The sequence below is a fragment of the Hypomesus nipponensis genome, chromosome 10, assembly GCF_054491055.1.
Source record: "Hypomesus nipponensis isolate SF chromosome 10, ASM5449105v1, whole genome shotgun sequence".
NCBI classification, from domain to species: Eukaryota; Metazoa; Chordata; class Actinopteri; order Osmeriformes; family Osmeridae; genus Hypomesus; species Hypomesus nipponensis.
In genome coordinates, this window is record NC_140370.1 from 456,626 (window position 1) to 481,043 (window position 24,418).

At 54.3% G+C, this 24,418-nt stretch overlaps 15 non-coding genes and 1 pseudogene across 15 annotated transcripts; all 16 read right to left on the bottom strand.

Annotated features, from left to right (window-relative positions):
- Nucleotides 1-5,329: 5,329 nt before the first annotated feature.
- On the bottom strand, nt 5,330-5,520 carry LOC146268840 (U2 spliceosomal RNA). The gene has a single exon (XR_014768287.1). It is a non-coding gene; the product is annotated as a U2 spliceosomal RNA (small nuclear RNA).
- A 766-nt stretch (nt 5,521-6,286) lies between these two features.
- LOC146268841 (U5 spliceosomal RNA) lies at nt 6,287-6,405 on the bottom strand. Its single transcript, XR_014768188.1, has one exon. It is a non-coding gene; the product is annotated as a U5 spliceosomal RNA (small nuclear RNA).
- Nucleotides 6,406-6,942: 537 nt separating this feature from the next.
- LOC146268842 (U2 spliceosomal RNA) lies at nt 6,943-7,133 on the bottom strand. The gene has a single exon (XR_014768288.1). It is a non-coding gene; the product is annotated as a U2 spliceosomal RNA (small nuclear RNA).
- Nucleotides 7,134-7,904: 771 nt separating this feature from the next.
- LOC146268843 (U5 spliceosomal RNA) lies at nt 7,905-8,023 on the bottom strand. Its single transcript, XR_014768189.1, has one exon. It is a non-coding gene; the product is annotated as a U5 spliceosomal RNA (small nuclear RNA).
- A 530-nt stretch (nt 8,024-8,553) lies between these two features.
- LOC146268844 (U2 spliceosomal RNA) lies at nt 8,554-8,744 on the bottom strand. Its single transcript, XR_014768289.1, has one exon. It is a non-coding gene; the product is annotated as a U2 spliceosomal RNA (small nuclear RNA).
- Nucleotides 8,745-9,584: 840 nt separating this feature from the next.
- Nucleotides 9,585-9,703, bottom strand: LOC146268845 (U5 spliceosomal RNA). The gene has a single exon (XR_014768190.1). It is a non-coding gene; the product is annotated as a U5 spliceosomal RNA (small nuclear RNA).
- Nucleotides 9,704-10,233: 530 nt separating this feature from the next.
- Nucleotides 10,234-10,410, bottom strand: LOC146268846 (U2 spliceosomal RNA; annotated as a pseudogene).
- Nucleotides 10,411-16,988: 6,578 nt separating this feature from the next.
- Nucleotides 16,989-17,179, bottom strand: LOC146268847 (U2 spliceosomal RNA). Its single transcript, XR_014768290.1, has one exon. It is a non-coding gene; the product is annotated as a U2 spliceosomal RNA (small nuclear RNA).
- An 814-nt stretch (nt 17,180-17,993) lies between these two features.
- Nucleotides 17,994-18,112, bottom strand: LOC146268848 (U5 spliceosomal RNA). Its single transcript, XR_014768191.1, has one exon. It is a non-coding gene; the product is annotated as a U5 spliceosomal RNA (small nuclear RNA).
- Nucleotides 18,113-18,656: 544 nt separating this feature from the next.
- Nucleotides 18,657-18,847, bottom strand: LOC146268849 (U2 spliceosomal RNA). The gene has a single exon (XR_014768291.1). It is a non-coding gene; the product is annotated as a U2 spliceosomal RNA (small nuclear RNA).
- Nucleotides 18,848-19,635: 788 nt separating this feature from the next.
- Nucleotides 19,636-19,754, bottom strand: LOC146268850 (U5 spliceosomal RNA). Its single transcript, XR_014768192.1, has one exon. It is a non-coding gene; the product is annotated as a U5 spliceosomal RNA (small nuclear RNA).
- Nucleotides 19,755-20,292: 538 nt separating this feature from the next.
- Nucleotides 20,293-20,483, bottom strand: LOC146268851 (U2 spliceosomal RNA). Its single transcript, XR_014768293.1, has one exon. It is a non-coding gene; the product is annotated as a U2 spliceosomal RNA (small nuclear RNA).
- An 814-nt stretch (nt 20,484-21,297) lies between these two features.
- On the bottom strand, nt 21,298-21,416 carry LOC146268852 (U5 spliceosomal RNA). The gene has a single exon (XR_014768194.1). It is a non-coding gene; the product is annotated as a U5 spliceosomal RNA (small nuclear RNA).
- A 538-nt stretch (nt 21,417-21,954) lies between these two features.
- LOC146268853 (U2 spliceosomal RNA) lies at nt 21,955-22,145 on the bottom strand. Its single transcript, XR_014768294.1, has one exon. It is a non-coding gene; the product is annotated as a U2 spliceosomal RNA (small nuclear RNA).
- Nucleotides 22,146-22,929: 784 nt separating this feature from the next.
- Nucleotides 22,930-23,048, bottom strand: LOC146268854 (U5 spliceosomal RNA). Its single transcript, XR_014768195.1, has one exon. It is a non-coding gene; the product is annotated as a U5 spliceosomal RNA (small nuclear RNA).
- A 534-nt stretch (nt 23,049-23,582) lies between these two features.
- LOC146268855 (U2 spliceosomal RNA) lies at nt 23,583-23,773 on the bottom strand. The gene has a single exon (XR_014768295.1). It is a non-coding gene; the product is annotated as a U2 spliceosomal RNA (small nuclear RNA).
- Between the last annotated feature and the right edge of the window lie 645 nt (nt 23,774-24,418).

Here is a 24,418-nt window from a genome sequence, read left to right on the forward strand (position 1 = left end):
TAAAAAGGCTGCGCTTCATGACCTCTCTTTTCAGCCTTTCCCACTTGGACTTCCAAACGAAATAAAAGACCAAGCGGTCCAAGGCTAAAAGCACTTTTCTTGGGGGGATAAAAACAGCTGAAACCAATAAGAACAGGGGTAAAATCACAGTTTTTATGATTAAAATGCGTCCTTCGATGGTCAAGTCGCGTAGTCCCCAGAAAGCCAGTCGTTGCCTAGTCTTCCCCAGTAGACCACCCCAGTTCCCGCTGCCTAGCCCTAACCGGTCGAATTTAACCCCTAGAACCCTCAAGTCTGTTTGTGTGGTGAGTGGCAGTCCTGTCAAGTCCTGTGTGCGCCAGGGGCCGTGAAACTGGGCCTCTGTCTTGTTTCTGTTCAGTTTGGCCCCTGACGCCAGTCCGAACCAGTCAGTCCTGTCCAGAGTCCTGTCGATGGAGGGTCGGTCGGTGCATAAAACATTGACGTCGTCCATATATAAAACGCATGTGGCTGAGAGTCCCCCGCTCCCCGGGACTCCCAGCCCAGTGATCCGTTGGTCCCTTCTCAACACCTGCGCCAAGGGTTCGATGCAGGAGACAAAGAGAAGGGGAGATAACGGACAACCCTGACGGACGCCGCAGTGGACATTGACTGCGTTTGTGAGTTTCCCGTTAACCATAAATCTACTGTGTATACCCCTATACAACAGGCCCACCCACGCTATAAACCTGTCCGGATAGCCCATTTTTTGCAGTACCTGAAACAGGTACTGGTGCGAGACCCGATCAAAAGCTTTTTCAAAATCTAAGTTAAGTACTGCTAAACGAATGTTTCTGTCTCTCGCAAGACAGATGGCGTCTCTAATCAGTACGAGGCTGTCGGTGATCTTCCTTCCCGGGATGGCGCAGGTTTGATCCGGGTGGATCACTGAGCCTAAAACCGTGGACATCCTGTTGGCTAAAAGTTTACTAAAAAGTTTCAAATCAAAATTTAAAAGCGTGATGGGTCTCCAGTTCTTCAGGTCGGTCCTGTCGTCTTTTTTATGGAGTAATGACACTATCCCTACTCTGAAACTGTCCGGAAGTCTGTCGAGGTCCTCTAGGTCTTTAAAAACAGTCAGGAGGTCGTGTGCTAAAATGTCCCAAAAGGTCAGGTAAAACTCCAGAGGCAGCCCATCTGCCCCCGGAGACTTCCCTCCCTTAAAACCCTTAACACACCTGTTTAATTCTTCAATGTTAAAATCCTCCTCTAGTTGGCCCGTGTTTTCGACTGTTTTCTCTAAAAACCCTAAAACCTCTTTCGTTCGCTCCCTTAAAATGTCTTTTTCCCCAAACAGTTCCCCATAAAAAGTCTCTACTACTTTTAAAATGTCATCTGTTTCCTCCATTATTTCTCCTTCCTTGTTTTTAAGTTTTGACATAGTCCCACTCCTGCTTAAAATTTTCTTAAAAAAGTACCTAGTGCACTTTTCTCCTTCTTCCAGATCCCTTTCCTTGCTCCTTAAAATGATCCCCTTGCTTTTTTCCAACGATAAAATAGTCATTTCTTGCTTTACCTCTTTAATCTCGTAGTTAAAATCAATGCCCTGGTTTCTTAAAATAAAATATCTTTCCAAACGTTTCTGCAGTCCCACCATGCGCCTATCTGCTTTCTTTTTCCTGGCTCTCCCTAACTGACTAAAAAAGGCTTTGGTCCTACCCTTCACCATCTCCCACCACTGTGCTCTGGTGTCAAAACAGTCCTGGAGGGTCTGCCAGTCCCTGAACTGCTCCCTGTACTGCCTCGCGGCCTCCTCGTCCTCCAACAGGGAGCAGTTCAGTTTCCACAGACCCTTCCCTACAGTCACACCCGAGGATAGTGAAAGGGTGCAGGACAGCATAGAGTGGTCCGAGAAGAAAACCGGGGTCAATCTAGCATCGGTTGGGGGGGCGTCCCGGGTAAAACAGTAGTCAATGCGAGAGGCTTTGGTGCCGTCATCACTGAACCAGGTGAGGCCCTCCTCTCTGGGATGCAAGGTCTTGAAACAGTCAGTCAGTCTAAAATCCCTAACAGTACTGTTTAAAAGAGTCGATGCCTTGTCTACCTTAAAATCAACCCCTGCACCTCTCCTGTCAGCCCTAGTTAAAACACTGTTAAAATCCCCTGCTAAAATCAGGGGAGCCCTACCTAGCAGGTGGGACTGCAGGTCTTCTAAAAGCGTAAAACGTTCATGCTTATCACTAAAACCATACACATTGATTACTTTAAAATCCTTCCCTAAAAAGGTCAAATTTAGTAAAAGCACCCGTCCATTTCTAAAAGCAGTGCACCCCTTCACCAACACATGTGGATTCCTTATTAAAACCGCCACTCCGTCGTTTTTATTCTCATTGGAGCCGCTCCAGTAGGAGGGCCCGTGGCTCCACATTTGTTCCCACTTAAAATAGGAGTTTTTAAAAGGCAGTCCACATTCCTGTAATAAAAACACATCGCTTTTCACAGTACTTAAAAATGTTAAAACGGACTGCGCCCTAAAAGTGGTTGTGATACATCTGACATTTATGGTGCTAAAAGTGAGCGCCATTAGAAGGGTAAAAGGGGTTAAAAGGACGTGCATAAGACTAAAAACGTGGGGGGGATCTTACAAAGAGTAAAACAATAAAACAATAAAACAAGTGTTAAGAACATAAAACTATGCTTACCTCCTCACTCTTCATCTCTTTCTTCTTCTTGGAGGGGCGTTTGGGGAGGCCTGAGCTCTCCTTGGGGGTGGATGCCGTGATGTTCATCGTTAAAAAGGCCACTTGGTTAGGAGAGCTGGAAGGAAATACCCTAGGAGAGGAATCTGACTCTCCAGAGCTCACTTCCGGCCTCCCCTTTTTACTGGCTGGATCGATGTCAGCGGACAGATCTCTATCTCGTTTGCCAAGTAAAAGCTGCCCACACTGCATAGACTCTTCGCTGGCCGCCGAGTCACTGGTGCTGGGAGAGGAGCTGGAGGCTCCTGTCTCCTCAGAGCTCCCAGCCTCCTCTCCCCCGCCCTCTCTCGCTTCCTCGTGCTCGGCGGCCACCTGATTAAAAGGGGTAAAAACAGGGTCCGCCACCACTTCCTCCGCCACTCCCACTTCCTCCGCCTCCTTTTCCGTCTCTCCCTCCGCCCTCTTTTCCTCGGGTCTCTCCTTTGCCACCTCAGGTTCTGCGGGCGCCCTGCTCGCCCGGACCTTGTTGGCGAAGGACTGAGGACAGTCTCTGAACAGGTGGGAGAGCTCGCCGCACAAGTTGCAAGCCCTCCCATTGGGGCACTCCGCGAAGACGTGCCCAATCTCCCGACACTTGCCGCACACCACCTCCTGGCACGCCTCCGCGAGGTGCCCCTGCTTCATGCACTTTCTGCATAACTTTGGCTGTCCCACGTAGTGCACGAAGCCCCTGTTCTCCCCCAACACTATGATTGAGGGTAACTGCCTCAGTCCTTCAAAACCTGTCGAATCTGGAACCTGCTGGATGGGCACCCGCCAAGCTCCGTTCCATATGCCATCCAGATCCTTCACTCTAACTGGAACCCCTTTAACTGTGCAGTACCTTTTCAACCAGACACAGATATCCTCGGGGTTCACAGTCTCATTAAACATCCTGACAATCACCACTTTCAAGGTGTTGTCAGTCAGTTTTTCCACGCGAAACGTTTGGGTCACTTGATCTTTGCTTACTTCGAAACGTGTCCAGAATTCCTTCAGCCCCGCAGCCACGCTGAAACTGACATCGAAGCCCTGCCCGGCAGGCAAGGCCACGATGCAGTTCAGGTCGGCCGGGGTGAACCTGAGCAGTCTCTGCAGCACCTTCCTGGAGAAGTCCAGCCTGGACATCTCCACCTTCACTCCTCCCACCACCTTGAACATGAAACGGACACTGTTGTGCCTCCTCATGCCAGCACGAGCGGCCGACATTTTGGAGGCACGAACAACACTCAACAAAGGTCAATACACTTAGGGGGGGGGGGGTGACACAGCGAGAGGTAACGGGGGGGGGGGGGGCACACCAACACAACAGGGTAGGGGAAGACACAAACACAGGTCAGGGGGGAGGGGGTAGGGTAGGGGGGGGGGTAGGGCTAGGGAATGACTTACAGAACAAAAGTGAGGGGGTGACAAACAGCAACTGGACTATACACAAACCACCACCAAAAACACCTAAATGAAATTTCCAAAAATAAGGGGCTTAAGGGACCGGCTGGGGAAAATTAAACCAAAACACTTAACAAGGACTGAGGACAAACAAAGACCGAGTAACAATTAAATAAATCCAAAAAAAACAAAACAAAACAAAAAACAGCCACAAGATGGAGACAAACACTCACAAGACACGGAAAAACACTGACACCAACCAGACAGGACACACCTGCCACCAATCTAGGATTGGCGGCTAGGCTATGCCAACAACACTAACACTCACAAAGGACTAAAAACAAAATACACTTAAGACAACACTTAATAGGCCCAAAAAAGGGGGGGGGGGGACAAGAAAAAAAGACCAAACAACACTTGACTAAACAAAAGCTAAATAAATAAACGGCCACAAGATGGAGACTCACACTCAACGGAAAAATACTGACAACACCTAACCAGACACACCTGCCACCAATCGAGCAATTGGTGGCTAGGCTACACCAAACACTACAAAACACAAGACTATAACACCAAAAACAACACTAAAGACAACAAAGTAGGCCCCAAATGGGGGGGGGGGGACAGACAAAAACAGCTAACAAGCTACACAACCAAAAAGGGGGAACTAGACAGAAAACAGGCTAAAACACAGAACAAACACAATACAAGCACAAGACAAGGCCCACAGAGGGACCGGAAAAGTACTGGCCTTGGAGGCACTCACCTGGCCCAGCACTGGGCTGGGCCAGTGGAAGATGGAAATTTCCGGTGAGTGACTCCTCCTCCAGCACTGGCTCCGGCACCCGGCTGTGGACCTGTGAACAAAAGGGAGACAGAAATCTGGGTCAGTGAAAATGCAAATCAACACAAAAACGCACAAAAATAATTGGACACCAACTGAAAAGGGGTAACGCCCACCGGCCGGTCGATCGCTCTCTAAACCAATTGAGTCACTCACTCACTCACTCACTGTCTCCCCCATTCCAAGTCACTCACCTCACTTCAGTTTTTTTTTTTTTTTTTCTTTTTATATCTAAAAGGGCGGGAAAACGCCGCCGGCCGACGGGGCTCCGCCGCCGCCGCCGCGCGCGTCAAACCCCTTTTTTCACCTCATCGCCACAAAAACCCCAGCCCCAACCCCAAAAACCCCAGCCCCAACCCCAATCGCTCACTCCCTCGTTTTTTTCTCCCTTTGACACGCTTAGAAAGAGTGCACCCTTCCCGGAGGCGCTGCAATACCGGGGCGATGCGCGGAGCGGACGGAGCGAGCCCCTGTTCCGACTCCCTGTGGCAAAAATCCGTTTAATATGTTGTCCTCGCATGGAGGACGTATCAGATATTAAACTGATAAGAACAGATACTACACTTGATCTGAGCCAAAAGGCCGAGAAGCGATGACCCGCACTGCTCCGCGCCCCCCGCGCGCGGGGCCTCCGTGCGCCGGCCGGGACGTTTGGGCGCCGGCCCCTCTGGCGACCGCCGGACCGAGAACGGCCCCGACGACGGAAGCCAAAAGGAAACGCCGACGCCGCAGAGGAAGAAGAAGAAGCGGCGGCGGCGGCGGGGACCGAGAAGACGGCAGCTAAAAGCAAAGGCCAAGCGGGCCACGGAAGAAGAAGCAGGGACCAAGAGGAAGCAGGGACCAAGAGGAAGAAGAAGCAGGGACCAAGAGGAAGCAGGGACCAAGAGGAAGCAGGGACCAAGAGGAAGCAGGGACCAAGAGGAAGCAGGGACCAAGAGGACCAAGAGGAAGCAGGGACCAAGAGGACCAAGAGGAAGCAGGGACCAAGAGGACCAAGAGGAAGCAGGGACCAAGAGGACCAAGAGGAAGCAGGGACCAAGAGGACCAAGAGGAAGCAGGGACCAAGAGGACCAAGAGGAAGCAGGGACCAAGAGGACCAAGAGGAAGCAGGGACCAAGAGGACCAAGAGGAAGCAGGGACCAAGAGGACCAAGAGGAAGCAGGGACCAAGAGGCCCAGCGGGCCACGGAAGGAGCAGGGACCAAAAGGCCAAGGGATCGGGATTAAGCAGAGGAAAAAGGAAGACAAAAAGACCTGCACGCACGCACGCACGCACCCACCCACCCACCCACCCACCCACCCACCCAGCCGCCCAACGCTAACCTTACCCTGCTTTTTTTCCTCACAAATCCATCAGGCTCTGCCCTCCCTCGGGCAAAGCCGACCAAAAATACCACGTCCCGCTCGTCGGCGCTCCCCTCCACGGAAGTCTTTAGTAAAAGGCGAAAGGCTTGTGCGTGCTGAAGGGGAGCCAGAGTGACCGTTTTTTTGAAACCGCCCAAACGGCCCGCTCCCGACCCCTCCGTTGGCCCTGGCTCGCTCGTCCGCGGCGGCGTCCTTCCTTTCCGGGAAAAGGCGTGGAAACGCCACCGGCCGCAAAGGGGCTTTCACTCTCTCTCTCTTTCACTCTCTCTCTCTTTCACTCTCTCTCTCTTTCACTCTCTCTCTCTCTTTCACTCTCTTTCACTCTCTCTCTCTTTCACTCTCTCTCTCTCTTTCACTCACTCACTCACTCACTCACTCACTCACTCACTCACTCACTCACTCACTCACTCACTCACTCACTGTCTCCCCCATTCCAAGTCACTCACCTCACTTCAGTTTTTTTTTTTTTTTTTCTTTTTATATCTAAAAGGGCGGGAAAACGCCGCCGGCCGACGGGGCTCCGCCGCCGCCGCGCGCGTCAAACCCCTTTTTTCACCTCATCGCCACAAAAACCCCAGCCCCAACCCCAAAAACCCCAGCCCCAACCCCAATCGCTCACTCCCTCGTTTTTTTCTCCCTTTGACACGCTTAGAAAGAGTGCACCCTTCCCGGAGGCGCTGCAATACCGGGGCGATGCGCGGAGCGGACGGAGCGAGCCCCTGTTCCGACTCCCTGTGGCAAAAATCCGTTTAATATGTTGTCCTCGCATGGAGGACGTATCAGATATTAAACTGATAAGAACAGATACTACACTTGATCTGAGCCAAAAGGCCGAGAAGCGATGACCCGCACTGCTCCGCGCCCCCCGCGCGCGGGGCCTCCGTGCGCCGGCCGGGACGTTTGGGCGCCGGCCCCTCTGGCGACCGCCGGACCGAGAACGGCCCCGACGACGGAAGCCAAAAGGAAACGCCGACGCCGCAGAGGAAGAAGAAGAAGCGGCGGCGGCGGCGGGGACCGAGAAGACGGCAGCTAAAAGCAAAGGCCAAGCGGGCCACGGAAGAAGAAGCAGGGACCAAGAGGAAGCAGGGACCAAGAGGAAGAAGAAGCAGGGACCAAGAGGAAGCAGGGACCAAGAGGAAGCAGGGACCAAGAGGAAGCAGGGACCAAGAGGACCAAGAGGAAGCAGGGACCAAGAGGACCAAGAGGAAGCAGGGACCAAGAGGACCAAGAGGAAGCAGGGACCAAGAGGACCAAGAGGAAGCAGGGACCAAGAGGACCAAGAGGAAGCAGGGACCAAGAGGACCAAGAGGAAGCAGGGACCAAGAGGACCAAGAGGAAGCAGGGACCAAGAGGACCAAGAGGAAGCAGGGACCAAGAGGACCAAGAGGAAGCAGGGACCAAGAGGACCAAGAGGAAGCAGGGACCAAGAGGCCCAGCGGGCCACGGAAGGAGCAGGGACCAAAAGGCCAAGGGATCGGGATTAAGCAGAGGAAAAAGGAAGACAAAAAGACCTGCACGCACGCACGCACGCACCCACCCACCCACCCACCCACCCACCCAGCCGCCCAACGCTAACCTTACCCTGCTTTTTTTCCTCACAAATCCATCAGGCTCTGCCCTCCCTCGGGCAAAGCCGACCAAAAATACCACGTCCCGCTCGTCGGCGCTCCCCTCCACGGAAGTCTTTAGTAAAAGGCGAAAGGCTTGTGCGTGCTGAAGGGGAGCCAGAGTGACCGTTTTTTTGAAACCGCCCAAACGGCCCGCTCCCGACCCCTCCGTTGGCCCTGGCTCGCTCGTCCGCGGCGGCGTCCTTCCTTTCCGGGAAAAGGCGTGGAAACGCCACCGGCCGCAAAGGGGCTTTCACTCTCTCTCTCTTTCACTCTCTCTCTCTTTCACTCTCTCTCTCTTTCACTCTCTCTCTCTCTTTCACTCTCTTTCACTCTCTCTCTCTTTCACTCTCTCTCTCTTTCACTCACTCACTCACTCACTCACTCACTCACTCACTCACTCACTCACTCACTCACTCACTGTCTCCCCCATTCCAAGTCACTCACCTCACTTCAGTTTTTTTTTTTTTTTTTCTTTTTATATCTAAAAGGGCGGGAAAACGCCGCCGGCCGACGGGGCTCCGCCGCCGCCGCCGCGCGCGTCAAACCCCTTTTTTCACCTCATCGCCACAAAAACCCCAGCCCCAACCCCAAAAACCCCAGCCCCAACCCCAATCGCTCACTCCCTCGTTTTTTTCTCCCTTTGACACGCTTAGAAAGAGTGCACCCTTCCCGGAGGCGCTGCAATACCGGGGCGATGCGCGGAGCGGACGGAGCGAGCCCCTGTTCCGACTCCCTGTGGCAAAAATCCGTTTAATATGTTGTCCTCGCATGGAGGACGTATCAGATATTAAACTGATAAGAACAGATACTACACTTGATCTGAGCCAAAAGGCCGAGAAGCGATGACCCGCACTGCTCCGCGCCCCCCGCGCGCGGGGCCTCCGTGCGCCGGCCGGGACGTTTGGGCGCCGGCCCCTCTGGCGACCGCCGGACCGAGAACGGCCCCGACGACGGAAGCCAAAAGGAAACGCCGACGCCGCAGAGGAAGAAGAAGAAGCGGCGGCGGCGGCGGGGACCGAGAAGACGGCAGCTAAAAGCAAAGGCCAAGCGGGCCACGGAAGAAGAAGCAGGGACCAAGAGGAAGCAGGGACCAAGAGGAAGAAGAAGCAGGGACCAAGAGGAAGCAGGGACCAAGAGGAAGCAGGGACCAAGAGGAAGCAGGGACCAAGAGGAAGCAGGGACCAAGAGGACCAAGAGGAAGCAGGGACCAAGAGGACCAAGAGGAAGCAGGGACCAAGAGGACCAAGAGGAAGCAGGGACCAAGAGGACCAAGAGGAAGCAGGGACCAAGAGGACCAAGAGGAAGCAGGGACCAAGAGGACCAAGAGGAAGCAGGGACCAAGAGGACCAAGAGGAAGCAGGGACCAAGAGGACCAAGAGGAAGCAGGGACCAAGAGGACCAAGAGGAAGCAGGGACCAAGAGGACCAAGAGGAAGCAGGGACCAAGAGGACCAAGAGGAAGCAGGGACCAAGAGGACCAAGAGGAAGCAGGGACCAAGAGGCCCAGCGGGCCACGGAAGGAGCAGGGACCAAAAGGCCAAGGGATCGGGATTAAGCAGAGGAAAAAGGAAGACAAAAAGACCTGCACGCACGCACGCACGCACCCACCCACCCACCCACCCACCCACCCAGCCGCCCAACGCTAACCTTACCCTGCTTTTTTTCCTCACAAATCCATCAGGCTCTGCCCTCCCTCGGGCAAAGCCGACCAAAAATACCACGTCCCGCTCGTCGGCGCTCCCCTCCACGGAAGTCTTTAGTAAAAGGCGAAAGGCTTGTGCGTGCTGAAGGGGAGCCAGAGTGACCGTTTTTTTGAAACCGCCCAAACGGCCCGCTCCCGACCCCTCCGTTGGCCCTGGCTCGCTCGTCCGCGGCGGCGTCCTTCCTTTCCGGGAAAAGGCGTGGAAACGCCACCGGCCGCAAAGGGGCTTTCACTCTCTCTCTCTTTCACTCTCTCTCTCTTTCACTCTCTCTCTCTTTCACTCTCTCTCTCTCTTTCACTCTCTTTCACTCTCTCTCTCTTTCACTCTCTCTCTCTTTCACTCACTCACTCACTCACTCACTCACTCACTCACTCACTCACTCACTCACTCACTCACTGTCTCCCCCATTCCAAGTCACTCACCTCACTTCAGTTTTTTTTTTTTTTTTTCTTTTTATATCTAAAAGGGCGGGAAAACGCCGCCGGCCGACGGGGCTCCGCCGCCGCCGCCGCGCGCGTCAAACCCCTTTTTTCACCTCATCGCCACAAAAACCCCAGCCCCAACCCCAAAAACCCCAGCCCCAACCCCAATCGCTCACTCCCTCGTTTTTTTCTCCCTTTGACACGCTTAGAAAGAGTGCACCCTTCCCGGAGGCGCTGCAATACCGGGGCGATGCGCGGAGCGGACGGAGCGAGCCCCTGTTCCGACTCCCTGTGGCAAAAATCCGTTTAATATGTTGTCCTCGCATGGAGGACGTATCAGATATTAAACTGATAAGAACAGATTTTTTTCTTTTGAAAGAATTTATTGATCATTTGCAGCAAGACAGAGCGTTAAAAACACATTTCAAAATTTTAGCATTTACCAATTAGCATGTCTTAAAACACTTTAAAAGGCATACATTTGGATAAAAGACACATGTGCTCGATCAAATTTTAAAAGTATGTATGTTAAAAGACAATACTTAAAACAAGACAATACTTTAAAACACAGTGTTATAAAAGCCATAAAAAGTGTCACATCAATACGGGGTTAAGACATGTTTGAGAAATGTGTGTAAAAGTTTTAAAAGTCTCTGTTGTGCAATGATAGGGGGGCTCGGAGTCCATGAACGGGGCCGATTCCTCCCGCTCCACCGAACCGGTCACCGCTCCGTTTCACCTCTGGGGCCCAGCGGAGATCCTCGACCACGGCAGCCATTCCGGCGCAGTCAGGCCGCGGCCGCCCGGACCACTTCACGTGGGTGGGGGCCCCTTCCGAATGGCGCGTGGGACGTACCACCCTAGGGTCCCTGTAGCCAGCATCGCCACTGCCTGGGTGGCCGTCTCCACGCGCTTCCCCACCAGCAGGTTTCTGGAGGTCCAAAGTGCCTCCTTGTAGCATGTCAGGGTGAGCCAGAGCTGGCGGAATTGTCCCGATGGTATGGGTCTCTGACTCACCCCGTAGAGCACCAGCTGTGCTGTTAGGACCTCCCCTGCCGGCAGGCTCGGGGTTATCAGGGGCCCCGCTTGGATCCACAGGTCCCGGGCGGCCCTGCACTCCCAGAGCAGGTGCCGCACGGTCTCGTCTCCGCCACAACTCGGCCGTGGGCACCTCGATGTTCGTCCCATGCCCCGGGAGTGCATGACGGCTCTGACCGGGAGGATCTCATGGGCCACCATCCAGTTGAGGTCGCGGTGCCGGTTCAGCAGAGCAGGATGGGCCACGTTGCGCCAAACCGTGGAGGGCTCGCCTAGCGCGAGCCCGCGCACTGGACTCACGGGCTCCCCTTCCTGCACAACAGAGAGAATAAAACGGTGATTAGTTAAAACTCGCTCTGTCTGCTGTTCAAGATTAAAATCTTTCAAAAACTTCTTTAAAACTGAGTAGGCCGGTGGGAGGTCGAAGGCCACCGGCACTCTCAGGTCGATGGGGAGGAGCCTCAGTGCTCGCAGGTACCCGCCCATCCAGAATTTTACCAGCAGGCCCGTCTTGGTGTCCTTGCTCGCCAGGCCCACGTGGAGGGCGGTGTACCTGCTTGTTAGAAATAAAGCAAAGTTGGGGAGGCTCCTCCCCCCATTAAAAAGGCTGCGCTTCATGACCTCTCTTTTCAGCCTTTCCCACTTGGACTTCCAAACGAAATAAAAGACCAAGCGGTCCAAGGCTAAAAGCACTTTTCTTGGGGGGATAAAAACAGCTGAAACCAATAAGAACAGGGGTAAAATCACAGTTTTTATGATTAAAATGCGTCCTTCGATGGTCAAGTCGCGTAGTCCCCAGAAAGCCAGTCGTTGCCTAGTCTTCCCCAGTAGACCACCCCAGTTCCCGCTGCCTAGCCCTAACCGGTCGAATTTAACCCCTAGAACCCTCAAGTCTGTTTGTGTGGTGAGTGGCAGTCCTGTCAAGTCCTGTGTGCGCCAGGGGCCGTGAAACTGGGCCTCTGTCTTGTTTCTGTTCAGTTTGGCCCCTGACGCCAGTCCGAACCAGTCAGTCCTGTCCAGAGTCCTGTCGATGGAGGGTCGGTCGGTGCATAAAACATTGACGTCGTCCATATATAAAACGCATGTGGCTGAGAGTCCCCCGCTCCCCGGGACTCCCAGCCCAGTGATCCGTTGGTCCCTTCTCAACACCTGCGCCAAGGGTTCGATGCAGGAGACAAAGAGAAGGGGAGATAACGGACAACCCTGACGGACGCCGCAGTGGACATTGACTGCGTTTGTGAGTTTCCCGTTAACCATAAATCTACTGTGTATACCCCTATACAACAGGCCCACCCACGCTATAAACCTGTCCGGATAGCCCATTTTTTGCAGTACCTGAAACAGGTACTGGTGCGAGACCCGATCAAAAGCTTTTTCAAAATCTAAGTTAAGTACTGCTAAACGAATGTTTCTGTCTCTCGCAAGACAGATGGCGTCTCTAATCAGTACGAGGCTGTCGGTGATCTTCCTTCCCGGGATGGCGCAGGTTTGATCCGGGTGGATCACTGAGCCTAAAACCGTGGACATCCTGTTGGCTAAAAGTTTACTAAAAAGTTTCAAATCAAAATTTAAAAGCGTGATGGGTCTCCAGTTCTTCAGGTCGGTCCTGTCGTCTTTTTTATGGAGTAATGACACTATCCCTACTCTGAAACTGTCCGGAAGTCTGTCGAGGTCCTCTAGGTCTTTAAAAACAGTCAGGAGGTCGTGTGCTAAAATGTCCCAAAAGGTCAGGTAAAACTCCAGAGGCAGCCCATCTGCCCCCGGAGACTTCCCTCCCTTAAAACCCTTAACACACCTGTTTAATTCTTCAATGTTAAAATCCTCCTCTAGTTGGCCCGTGTTTTCGACTGTTTTCTCTAAAAACCCTAAAACCTCTTTCGTTCGCTCCCTTAAAATGTCTTTTTCCCCAAACAGTTCCCCATAAAAAGTCTCTACTACTTTTAAAATGTCATCTGTTTCCTCCATTATTTCTCCTTCCTTGTTTTTAAGTTTTGACATAGTCCCACTCCTGCTTAAAATTTTCTTAAAAAAGTACCTAGTGCACTTTTCTCCTTCTTCCAGATCCCTTTCCTTGCTCCTTAAAATGATCCCCTTGCTTTTTTCCAACGATAAAATAGTCATTTCTTGCTTTACCTCTTTAATCTCGTAGTTAAAATCAATGCCCTGGTTTCTTAAAATAAAATATCTTTCCAAACGTTTCTGCAGTCCCACCATGCGCCTATCTGCTTTCTTTTTCCTGGCTCTCCCTAACTGACTAAAAAAGGCTTTGGTCCTACCCTTCACCATCTCCCACCACTGTGCTCTGGTGTCAAAACAGTCCTGGAGGGTCTGCCAGTCCCTGAACTGCTCCCTGTACTGCCTCGCGGCCTCCTCGTCCTCCAACAGGGAGCAGTTCAGTTTCCACAGACCCTTCCCTACAGTCACACCCGAGGATAGTGAAAGGGTGCAGGACAGCATAGAGTGGTCCGAGAAGAAAACCGGGGTCAATCTAGCATCGGTTGGGGGGGCGTCCCGGGTAAAACAGTAGTCAATGCGAGAGGCTTTGGTGCCGTCATCACTGAACCAGGTGAGGCCCTCCTCTCTGGGATGCAAGGTCTTGAAACAGTCAGTCAGTCTAAAATCCCTAACAGTACTGTTTAAAAGAGTCGATGCCTTGTCTACCTTAAAATCAACCCCTGCACCTCTCCTGTCAGCCCTAGTTAAAACACTGTTAAAATCCCCTGCTAAAATCAGGGGAGCCCTACCTAGCAGGTGGGACTGCAGGTCTTCTAAAAGCGTAAAACGTTCATGCTTATCACTAAAACCATACACATTGATTACTTTAAAATCCTTCCCTAAAAAGGTCAAATTTAGTAAAAGCACCCGTCCATTTCTAAAAGCAGTGCACCCCTTCACCAACACATGTGGATTCCTTATTAAAACCGCCACTCCGTCGTTTTTATTCTCATTGGAGCCGCTCCAGTAGGAGGGCCCGTGGCTCCACATTTGTTCCCACTTAAAATAGGAGTTTTTAAAAGGCAGTCCACATTCCTGTAATAAAAACACATCGCTTTTCACAGTACTTAAAAATGTTAAAACGGACTGCGCCCTAAAAGTGGTTGTGATACATCTGACATTTATGGTGCTAAAAGTGAGCGCCATTAGAAGGGTAAAAGGGGTTAAAAGGACGTGCATAAGACTAAAAACGTGGGGGGGATCTTACAAAGAGTAAAACAATAAAACAATAAAACAAGTGTTAAGAACATAAAACTATGCTTACCTCCTCACTCTTCATCTCTTTCTTCTTCTTGGAGGGGCGTTTGGGGAGGCCTGAGCTCTCCTTGGGGGTGGATGCCGTGATGTTCATCGTTAAAAAGGCCACTTGGTTAGGAGAGCTGGAAGGAAATACCCTAGGAGAGGAATCTGACTCTCCAGAGCTCACTTCCGGCCTCCCCTTTTTACTGGCTGGATCGATGTCAGCGGACAGATCTCTATCTCGTTTGCCAAGTAAAAGCTGCCCACACTGCATAGACTCTTCGCTGGCCGCCGAGTCACTGGTGCTGGGAGAGGAGCTGGAGGCTCCTGTCTCCTCAGAGCTCCCAGCCTCCTCTCCCCCGCCCTCTCTCGCTTCCTCGTGCTCGGCGGCCACCTGATTAAAAGGGGTAAAAACAGGGTCCGCCACCACTTCCTCCGCCACTCCCACTTCCTCCGCCTCCTTTTCCGTCTCTCCCTCCGCCCTCTTTTCCTCGGGTCTCTCCTTTGCCACCTCAGGTTCTGCGGGCGCCCTGCTCGCCCGGACCTTGTTGGCGAAGGACTGAGGACAGTCTCTGAACAGGTGGGAGAGCTCGCCGCACAAGTTGCAAGCCCTCCCATTGGGGCACTCCGCGAAGACGTGCCCAATCTCCCGACACTTGCCGCACACCACCTCCTGGCACGCCTCCGCGAGGTGCCCCTGCTTCATGCACTTTCTGCATAACTTTGGCTGTCCCACGTAGTGCACGAAGCCCCTGTTCTCCCCCAACACTATGATTGAGGGTAACTGCCTCAGTCCTTCAAAACCTGTCGAATCTGGAACCTGCTGGATGGGCACCCGCCAAGCTCCGTTCCATATGCCATCCAGATCCTTCACTCTAACTGGAACCCCTTTAACTGTGCAGTACCTTTTCAACCAGACACAGATATCCTCGGGGTTCACAGTCTCATTAAACATCCTGACAATCACCACTTTCAAGGTGTTGTCAGTCAGTTTTTCCACGCGAAACGTTTGGGTCACTTGATCTTTGCTTACTTCGAAACGTGTCCAGAATTCCTTCAGCCCCGCAGCCACGCTGAAACTGACATCGAAGCCCTGCCCGGCAGGCAAGGCCACGATGCAGTTCAGGTCGGCCGGGGTGAACCTGAGCAGTCTCTGCAGCACCTTCCTGGAGAAGTCCAGCCTGGACATCTCCACCTTCACTCCTCCCACCACCTTGAACATGAAACGGACACTGTTGTGCCTCCTCATGCCAGCACGAGCGGCCGACATTTTGGAGGCACGAACAACACTCAACAAAGGTCAATACACTTAGGGGGGGGGGGTGACACAGCGAGAGGTAACGGGGGGGGGGGGGGCACACCAACACAACAGGGTAGGGGAAGACACAAACACAGGTCAGGGGGGAGGGGGTAGGGTAGGGGGGGGGTAGGGCTAGGGAATGACTTACAGAACAAAAGTGAGGGGGTGACAAACAGCAACTGGACTATACACAAACCACCACCAAAAACACCTAAATGAAATTTCCAAAAATAAGGGGCTTAAGGGACCGGCTGGGGAAAATTAAACCAAAACACTTAACAAGGACTGAGGACAAACAAAGACCGAGTAACAATTAAATAAATCCAAAAAAAACAAAACAAAACAAAAAACAGCCACAAGATGGAGACAAACACTCACAAGACACGGAAAAACACTGACACCAACCAGACAGGACACACCTGCCACCAATCTAGGATTGGCGGCTAGGCTATGCCAACAACACTAACACTCACAAAGGACTAAAAACAAAATACACTTAAGACAACACTTAATAGGCCCAAAAAAGGGGGGGGGGGACAAGAAAAAAAGACCAAACAACACTTGACTAAACAAAAGCTAAATAAATAAACGGCCACAAGATGGAGACTCACACTCAACGGAAAAATACTGACAACACCTAACCAGACACACCTGCCACCAATCGAGCAATTGGTGGCTAGGCTACACCAAACACTACAAAACACAAGACTATAACACCAAAAACAACACTAAAGACAACAAAGTAGGCCCCAAATGGGGGGGGGGGGACAGACAAAAACAGCTAACAAGCTACACAACCAAAAAGGGGGAACTAGACAGAAAACAGGCTAAAACACAGAACAAACACAATACAAGCACAAGACAAGGCCCACAGAGGGACCGGAAAAGTACTGGCCTTGGAGGCACTCACCTGGCCCAGCACTGGGCTGGGCCAGTGGAAGATGGAAATTTCCGGTGAGTGACTCCTCCTCCAGCACTGGCTCCGGCACCCGGCTGTGGACCTGTGAACAAAAGGGAGACAGAAATCTGGGTCAGTGAAAATGCAAATCAACACAAAAACGCACAAAAATAATTGGACACCAACTGAAAAGGGGTAACGCCCACCGGCCGGTCGATCGCTCTCTAAACCAATTGAGTCACTCACTCACTCACTCACTGTCTCCCCCATTCCAAGTCACTCACCTCACTTCAGTTTTTTTTTTTTTTTTTTCTTTTTATATCTAAAAGGGCGGGAAAACGCCGCCGGCCGACGGGGCTCCGCCGCCGCCGCCGCGCGCGTCAAACCCCTTTTTTCACCTCATCGCCACAAAAACCCCAGCCCCAACCCCAAAAACCCCAGCCCCAACCCCAATCGCTCACTCCCTCGTTTTTTTCTCCCTTTGACACGCTTAGAAAGAGTGCACCCTTCCCGGAGGCGCTGCAATACCGGGGCGATGCGCGGAGCGGACGGAGCGAGCCCCTGTTCCGACTCCCTGTGGCAAAAATCCGTTTAATATGTTGTCCTCGCATGGAGGACGTATCAGATATTAAACTGATAAGAACAGATACTACACTTGATCTGAGCCAAAAGGCCGAGAAGCGATGACCCGCACTGCTCCGCGCCCCCCGCGCGCGGGGCCTCCGTGCGCCGGCCGGGACGTTTGGGCGCCGGCCCCTCTGGCGACCGCCGGACCGAGAACGGCCCCGACGACGGAAGCCAAAAGGAAACGCCGACGCCGCAGAGGAAGAAGAAGAAGCGGCGGCGGCGGCGGGGACCGAGAAGACGGCAGCTAAAAGCAAAGGCCAAGCGGGCCACGGAAGAAGAAGCAGGGACCAAGAGGAAGCAGGGACCAAGAGGAAGAAGAAGCAGGGACCAAGAGGAAGCAGGGACCAAGAGGAAGCAGGGACCAAGAGGAAGCAGGGACCAAGAGGAAGCAGGGACCAAGAGGACCAAGAGGAAGCAGGGACCAAGAGGACCAAGAGGAAGCAGGGACCAAGAGGACCAAGAGGAAGCAGGGACCAAGAGGACCAAGAGGAAGCAGGGACCAAGAGGACCAAGAGGAAGCAGGGACCAAGAGGACCAAGAGGAAGCAGGGACCAAGAGGACCAAGAGGAAGCAGGGACCAAGAGGACCAAGAGGAAGCAGGGACCAAGAGGACCAAGAGGAAGCAGGGACCAAGAGGACCAAGAGGAAGCAGGGACCAAGAGGACCAAGAGGAAGCAGGGACCAAGAGGCCCAGCGGGCCACGGAAGGAGCAGGGACCAAAAGGCCAAGGGATCGGGATTAAGCAGAGGAAAAAGGAAGACAAAAAGACCTGCACGCACGCACGCACGCACCCACCCACCCACCCACCCACCCACCCAGCCGCCCAACGCTAACCTTACCCTGCTTTTTTTCCTCACAAATCCATCAGGCTCTGCCCTCCCTCGGGCAAAGCCGACCAAAAATACCACGTCCCGCTCGTCGGCGCTCCCCTCCACGGAAGTCTTTAGTAAAAGGCGAAAGGCTTGTGCGTGCTGAAGGGGAGCCAGAGTGACCGTTTTTTTGAAACCGCCCAAACGGCCCGCTCCCGACCCCTCCGTTGGCCCTGGCTCGCTCGTCCGCGGCGGCGTCCTTCCTTTCCGGGAAAAGGCGTGGAAACGCCACCGGCCGCAAAGGGGCTTTCACTCTCTCTCTCTTTCACTCTCTCTCTCTTTCACTCTCTCTCTCTTTCACTCTCTCTCTCTCTTTCACTCTCTTTCACTCTCTCTCTCTTTCACTCTCTCTCTCTTTCACTCACTCACTCACTCACTCACTCACTCACTCACTCACTCACTCACTCACTCACTCACTCACTCACTCACTCACTGTCTCCCCCATTCCAAGTCACTCACCTCACTTCAGTTTTTTTTTTTTTTTCTTTTTATATCTAAAAGGGCGGGAAAACGCCGCCGGCCGACGGGGCTCCGCCGCCGCCGCCGCGCGCGTCAAACCCCTTTTTTCACCTCATCGCCACAAAAACCCCAGCCCCAACCCCAAAAACCCCAGCCCCAACCCCAATCGCTCACTCCCTCGTTTTTTTCTCCCTTTGACACGCTTAGAAAGAGTGCACCCTTCCCGGAGGCGCTGCAATACCGGGGCGATGCGCGGAGCGGACGGAGCGAGCCCCTGTTCCGACTCCCTGTGGCAAAAATCCGTTTAATATGTTGTCCTCGCATGGAGGACGTATCAGATATTAAACTGATAAGAACAGATACTACACTTGATCTGAGCCAAAAGGCCGAGAAGCGATGACCCGCACTGCTCCGCGCCCCCCGCGCGCGGGGCCTCCGTGCGCCGGCCGGGACGTTTGGGCGCCGGCCCCTCTGGCGACCGCCGGACCGAGAACGGCCCCGACGACGGAAGCCAAAAGGAAACGCCGACGCCGCAGAGGAAGAAGAAGAAGCGGCGGCGGCGGCGGGGACCGAGAAGACGGCAGCTAAAAGCAAAGGCCAAGCGGGCCACGGAAGAAGAAGCAGGGACCAAGAGGAAGCAGGGACCAAGAGGAAGAAGAAGCAGGGACCAAGAGGAAGCAGGGACCAAGAGGAAGCAGGGACCAAGAGGAAGCAGGGACCAAGAGGAAGCAGGGACCAAGAGGACCAAGAGGAAGCAGGGACCAAGAGGACCAAGAGGAAGCAGGGACCAAGAGGACCAAGAGGAAGCAGGGACCAAGAGGACCAAGAGGAAGCAGGGACCAAGAGGACCAAGAGGAAGCAGGGACCAAGAGGACCAAGAGGAAGCAGGGACCAAGAGGACCAAGAGGAAGCAGGGACCAAGAGGACCAAGAGGAAGCAGGGACCAAGAGGACCAAGAGGAAGCAGGGACCAAGAGGACCAAGAGGAAGCAGGGACCAAGAGGCCCAGCGGGCCACGGAAGGAGCAGGGACCAAAAGGCCAAGGGATCGGGATTAAGCAGAGGAAAAAGGAAGACAAAAAGACCTGCACGCACGCACGCACGCACCCACCCACCCACCCACCCACCCACCCAGCCGCCCAACGCTAACCTTACCCTGCTTTTTTTCCTCACAAATCCATCAGGCTCTGCCCTCCCTCGGGCAAAGCCGACCAAAAATACCACGTCCCGCTCGTCGGCGCTCCCCTCCACGGAAGTCTTTAGTAAAAGGCGAAAGGCTTGTGCGTGCTGAAGGGGAGCCAGAGTGACCGTTTTTTTGAAACCGCCCAAACGGCCCGCTCCCGACCCCTCCGTTGGCCCTGGCTCGCTCGTCCGCGGCGGCGTCCTTCCTTTCCGGGAAAAGGCGTGGAAACGCCACCGGCCGCAAAGGGGCTTTCACTCTCTCTCTCTTTCACTCTCTCTCTCTTTCACTCTCTCTCTCTTTCACTCTCTCTCTCTCTTTCACTCTCTTTCACTCTCTCTCTCTTTCACTCTCTCTCTCTTTCACTCACTCACTCACTCACTCACTCACTCACTCACTCACTCACTCACTCACTCACTCACTCACTCACTGTCTCCCCCATTCCAAGTCACTCACCTCACTTCAGTTTTTTTTTTTTTTTTTCTTTTTATATCTAAAAGGGCGGGAAAACGCCGCCGGCCGACGGGGCTCCGCCGCCGCCGCCGCGCGCGTCAAACCCCTTTTTTCACCTCATCGCCACAAAAACCCCAGCCCCAACCCCAAAAACCCCAGCCCCAACCCCAATCGCTCACTCCCTCGTTTTTTTCTCCCTTTGACACGCTTAGAAAGAGTGCACCCTTCCCGGAGGCGCTGCAATACCGGGGCGATGCGCGGAGCGGACGGAGCGAGCCCCTGTTCCGACTCCCTGTGGCAAAAATCCGTTTAATATGTTGTCCTCGCATGGAGGACGTATCAGATATTAAACTGATAAGAACAGATACTACACTTGATCTGAGCCAAAAGGCCGAGAAGCGATGACCCGCACTGCTCCGCGCCCCCCGCGCGCGGGGCCTCCGTGCGCCGGCCGGGACGTTTGGGCGCCGGCCCCTCTGGCGACCGCCGGACCGAGAACGGCCCCGACGACGGAAGCCAAAAGGAAACGCCGACGCCGCAGAGGAAGAAGAAGAAGCGGCGGCGGCGGCGGGGACCGAGAAGACGGCAGCTAAAAGCAAAGGCCAAGCGGGCCACGGAAGAAGAAGCAGGGACCAAGAGGAAGCAGGGACCAAGAGGAAGAAGAAGCAGGGACCAAGAGGAAGCAGGGACCAAGAGGAAGCAGGGACCAAGAGGAAGCAGGGACCAAGAGGAAGCAGGGACCAAGAGGACCAAGAGGAAGCAGGGACCAAGAGGACCAAGAGGAAGCAGGGACCAAGAGGACCAAGAGGAAGCAGGGACCAAGAGGACCAAGAGGAAGCAGGGACCAAGAGGACCAAGAGGAAGCAGGGACCAAGAGGACCAAGAGGAAGCAGGGACCAAGAGGACCAAGAGGAAGCAGGGACCAAGAGGACCAAGAGGAAGCAGGGACCAAGAGGACCAAGAGGAAGCAGGGACCAAGAGGACCAAGAGGAAGCAGGGACCAAGAGGACCAAGAGGAAGCAGGGACCAAGAGGCCCAGCGGGCCACGGAAGGAGCAGGGACCAAAAGGCCAAGGGATCGGGATTAAGCAGAGGAAAAAGGAAGACAAAAAGACCTGCACGCACGCACGCACGCACCCACCCACCCACCCACCCACCCACCCAGCCGCCCAACGCTAACCTTACCCTGCTTTTTTTCCTCACAAATCCATCAGGCTCTGCCCTCCCTCGGGCAAAGCCGACCAAAAATACCACGTCCCGCTCGTCGGCGCTCCCCTCCACGGAAGTCTTTAGTAAAAGGCGAAAGGCTTGTGCGTGCTGAAGGGGAGCCAGAGTGACCGTTTTTTTGAAACCGCCCAAACGGCCCGCTCCCGACCCCTCCGTTGGCCCTGGCTCGCTCGTCCGCGGCGGCGTCCTTCCTTTCCGGGAAAAGGCGTGGAAACGCCACCGGCCGCAAAGGGGCTTTCACTCTCTCTCTCTTTCACTCTCTCTCTCTTTCACTCTCTCTCTCTTTCACTCTCTCTCTCTCTTTCACTCTCTTTCACTCTCTCTCTCTTTCACTCTCTCTCTCTTTCACTCACTCACTCACTCACTCACTCACTCACTCACTCACTCACTCACTCACTCACTCACTCACTCACTGTCTCCCCCATTCCAAGTCACTCACCTCACTTCAGTTTTTTTTTTTTTTTTTCTTTTTATATCTAAAAGGGCGGGAAAACGCCGCCGGCCGACGGGGCTCCGCCGCCGCCGCCGCGCGCGTCAAACCCCTTTTTTCACCTCATCGCCACAAAAACCCCAGCCCCAACCCCAAAAACCCCAGCCCCAACCCCAATCGCTCACTCCCTCGTTTTTTTCTCCCTTTGACACGCTTAGAAAGAGTGCACCCTTCCCGGAGGCGCTGCAATACCGGGGCGATGCGCGGAGCGGACGGAGCGAGCCCCTGTTCCGACTCCCTGTGGCAAAAATCCGTTTAATATGTTGTCCTCGCATGGAGGACGTATCAGATATTAAACTGATAAGAACAGATACTACACTTGATCTGAGCCAAAAGGCCGAGAAGCGATGACCCGCACTGCTCCGCGCCCCCCGCGCGCGGGGCCTCCGTGCGCCGGCCGGGACGTTTGGGCGCCGGCCCCTCTGGCGACCGCCGGACCGAGAACGGCCCCGACGACGGAAGCCAAAAGGAAACGCCGACGCCGCAGAGGAAGAAGAAGAAGCGGCGGCGGCGGCGGGGACCGAGAAGACGGCAGCTAAAAGCAAAGGCCAAGCGGGCCACGGAAGAAGAAGCAGGGACCAAGAGGAAGCAGGGACCAAGAGGAAGAAGAAGCAGGGACCAAGAGGAAGCAGGGACCAAGAGGAAGCAGGGACCAAGAGGAAGCAGGGACCAAGAGGAAGCAGGGACCAAGAGGACCAAGAGGAAGCAGGGACCAAGAGGACCAAGAGGAAGCAGGGACCAAGAGGACCAAGAGGAAGCAGGGACCAAGAGGACCAAGAGGAAGCAGGGACCAAGAGGACCAAGAGGAAGCAGGGACCAAGAGGACCAAGAGGAAGCAGGGACCAAGAGGACCAAGAGGAAGCAGGGACCAAGAGGACCAAGAGGAAGCAGGGACCAAGAGGACCAAGAGGAAGCAGGGACCAAGAGGACCAAGAGGAAGCAGGGACCAAGAGGCCCAGCGGGCCACGGAAGGAGCAGGGACCAAAAGGCCAAGGGATCGGGATTAAGCAGAGGAAAAAGGAAGACAAAAAGACCTGCACGCACGCACGCACCCACCCACCCACCCACCCACCCACCCAGCCGCCCAACGCTAACCTTACCCTGCTTTTTTTCCTCACAAATCCATCAGGCTCTGCCCTCCCTCGGGCAAAGCCGACCAAAAATACCACGTCCCGCTCGTCGGCGCTCCCCTCCACGGAAGTCTTTAGTAAAAGGCGAAAGGCTTGTGCGTGCTGAAGGGGAGCCAGAGTGACCGTTTTTTTGAAACCGCCCAAACGGCCCGCTCCCGACCCCTCCGTTGGCCCTGGCTCGCTCGTCCGCGGCGGCGTCCTTCCTTTCCGGGAAAAGGCGTGGAAACGCCACCGGCCGCAAAGGGGCTTTCACTCTCTCTCTCTTTCACTCTCTCTCTCTTTCACTCTCTCTCTCTTTCACTCTCTCTCTCTCTTTCACTCTCTTTCACTCTCTCTCTCTTTCACTCTCTCTCTCTTTCACTCACTCACTCACTCACTCACTCACTCACTCACTCACTCACTCACTCACTCACTCACTCACTGTCTCCCCCATTCCAAGTCACTCACCTCACTTCAGTTTTTTTTTTTTTTTTTCTTTTTATATCTAAAAGGGCGGGAAAACGCCGCCGGCCGACGGGGCTCCGCCGCCGCCGCCGCGCGCGTCAAACCCCTTTTTTCACCTCATCGCCACAAAAACCCCAGCCCCAACCCCAAAAACCCCAGCCCCAACCCCAATCGCTCACTCCCTCGTTTTTTTCTCCCTTTGACACGCTTAGAAAGAGTGCACCCTTCCCGGAGGCGCTGCAATACCGGGGCGATGCGCGGAGCGGACGGAGCGAGCCCCTGTTCCGACTCCCTGTGGCAAAAATCCGTTTAATATGTTGTCCTCGCATGGAGGACGTATCAGATATTAAACTGATAAGAACAGATACTACACTTGATCTGAGCCAAAAGGCCGAGAAGCGATGACCCGCACTGCTCCGCGCCCCCCGCGCGCGGGGCCTCCGTGCGCCGGCCGGGACGTTTGGGCGCCGGCCCCTCTGGCGACCGCCGGACCGAGAACGGCCCCGACGACGGAAGCCAAAAGGAAACGCCGACGCCGCAGAGGAAGAAGAAGAAGCGGCGGCGGCGGCGGGGACCGAGAAGACGGCAGCTAAAAGCAAAGGCCAAGCGGGCCACGGAAGAAGAAGCAGGGACCAAGAGGAAGCAGGGACCAAGAGGAAGAAGAAGCAGGGACCAAGAGGAAGCAGGGACCAAGAGGAAGCAGGGACCAAGAGGAAGCAGGGACCAAGAGGAAGCAGGGACCAAGAGGACCAAGAGGAAGCAGGGACCAAGAGGACCAAGAGGAAGCAGGGACCAAGAGGACCAAGAGGAAGCAGGGACCAAGAGGACCAAGAGGAAGCAGGGACCAAGAGGACCAAGAGGAAGCAGGGACCAAGAGGACCAAGAGGAAGCAGGGACCAAGAGGACCAAGAGGAAGCAGGGACCAAGAGGACCAAGAGGAAGCAGGGACCAAGAGGACCAAGAGGAAGCAGGGACCAAGAGGACCAAGAGGAAGCAGGGACCAAGAGGCCCAGCGGGCCACGGAAGGAGCAGGGACCAAAAGGCCAAG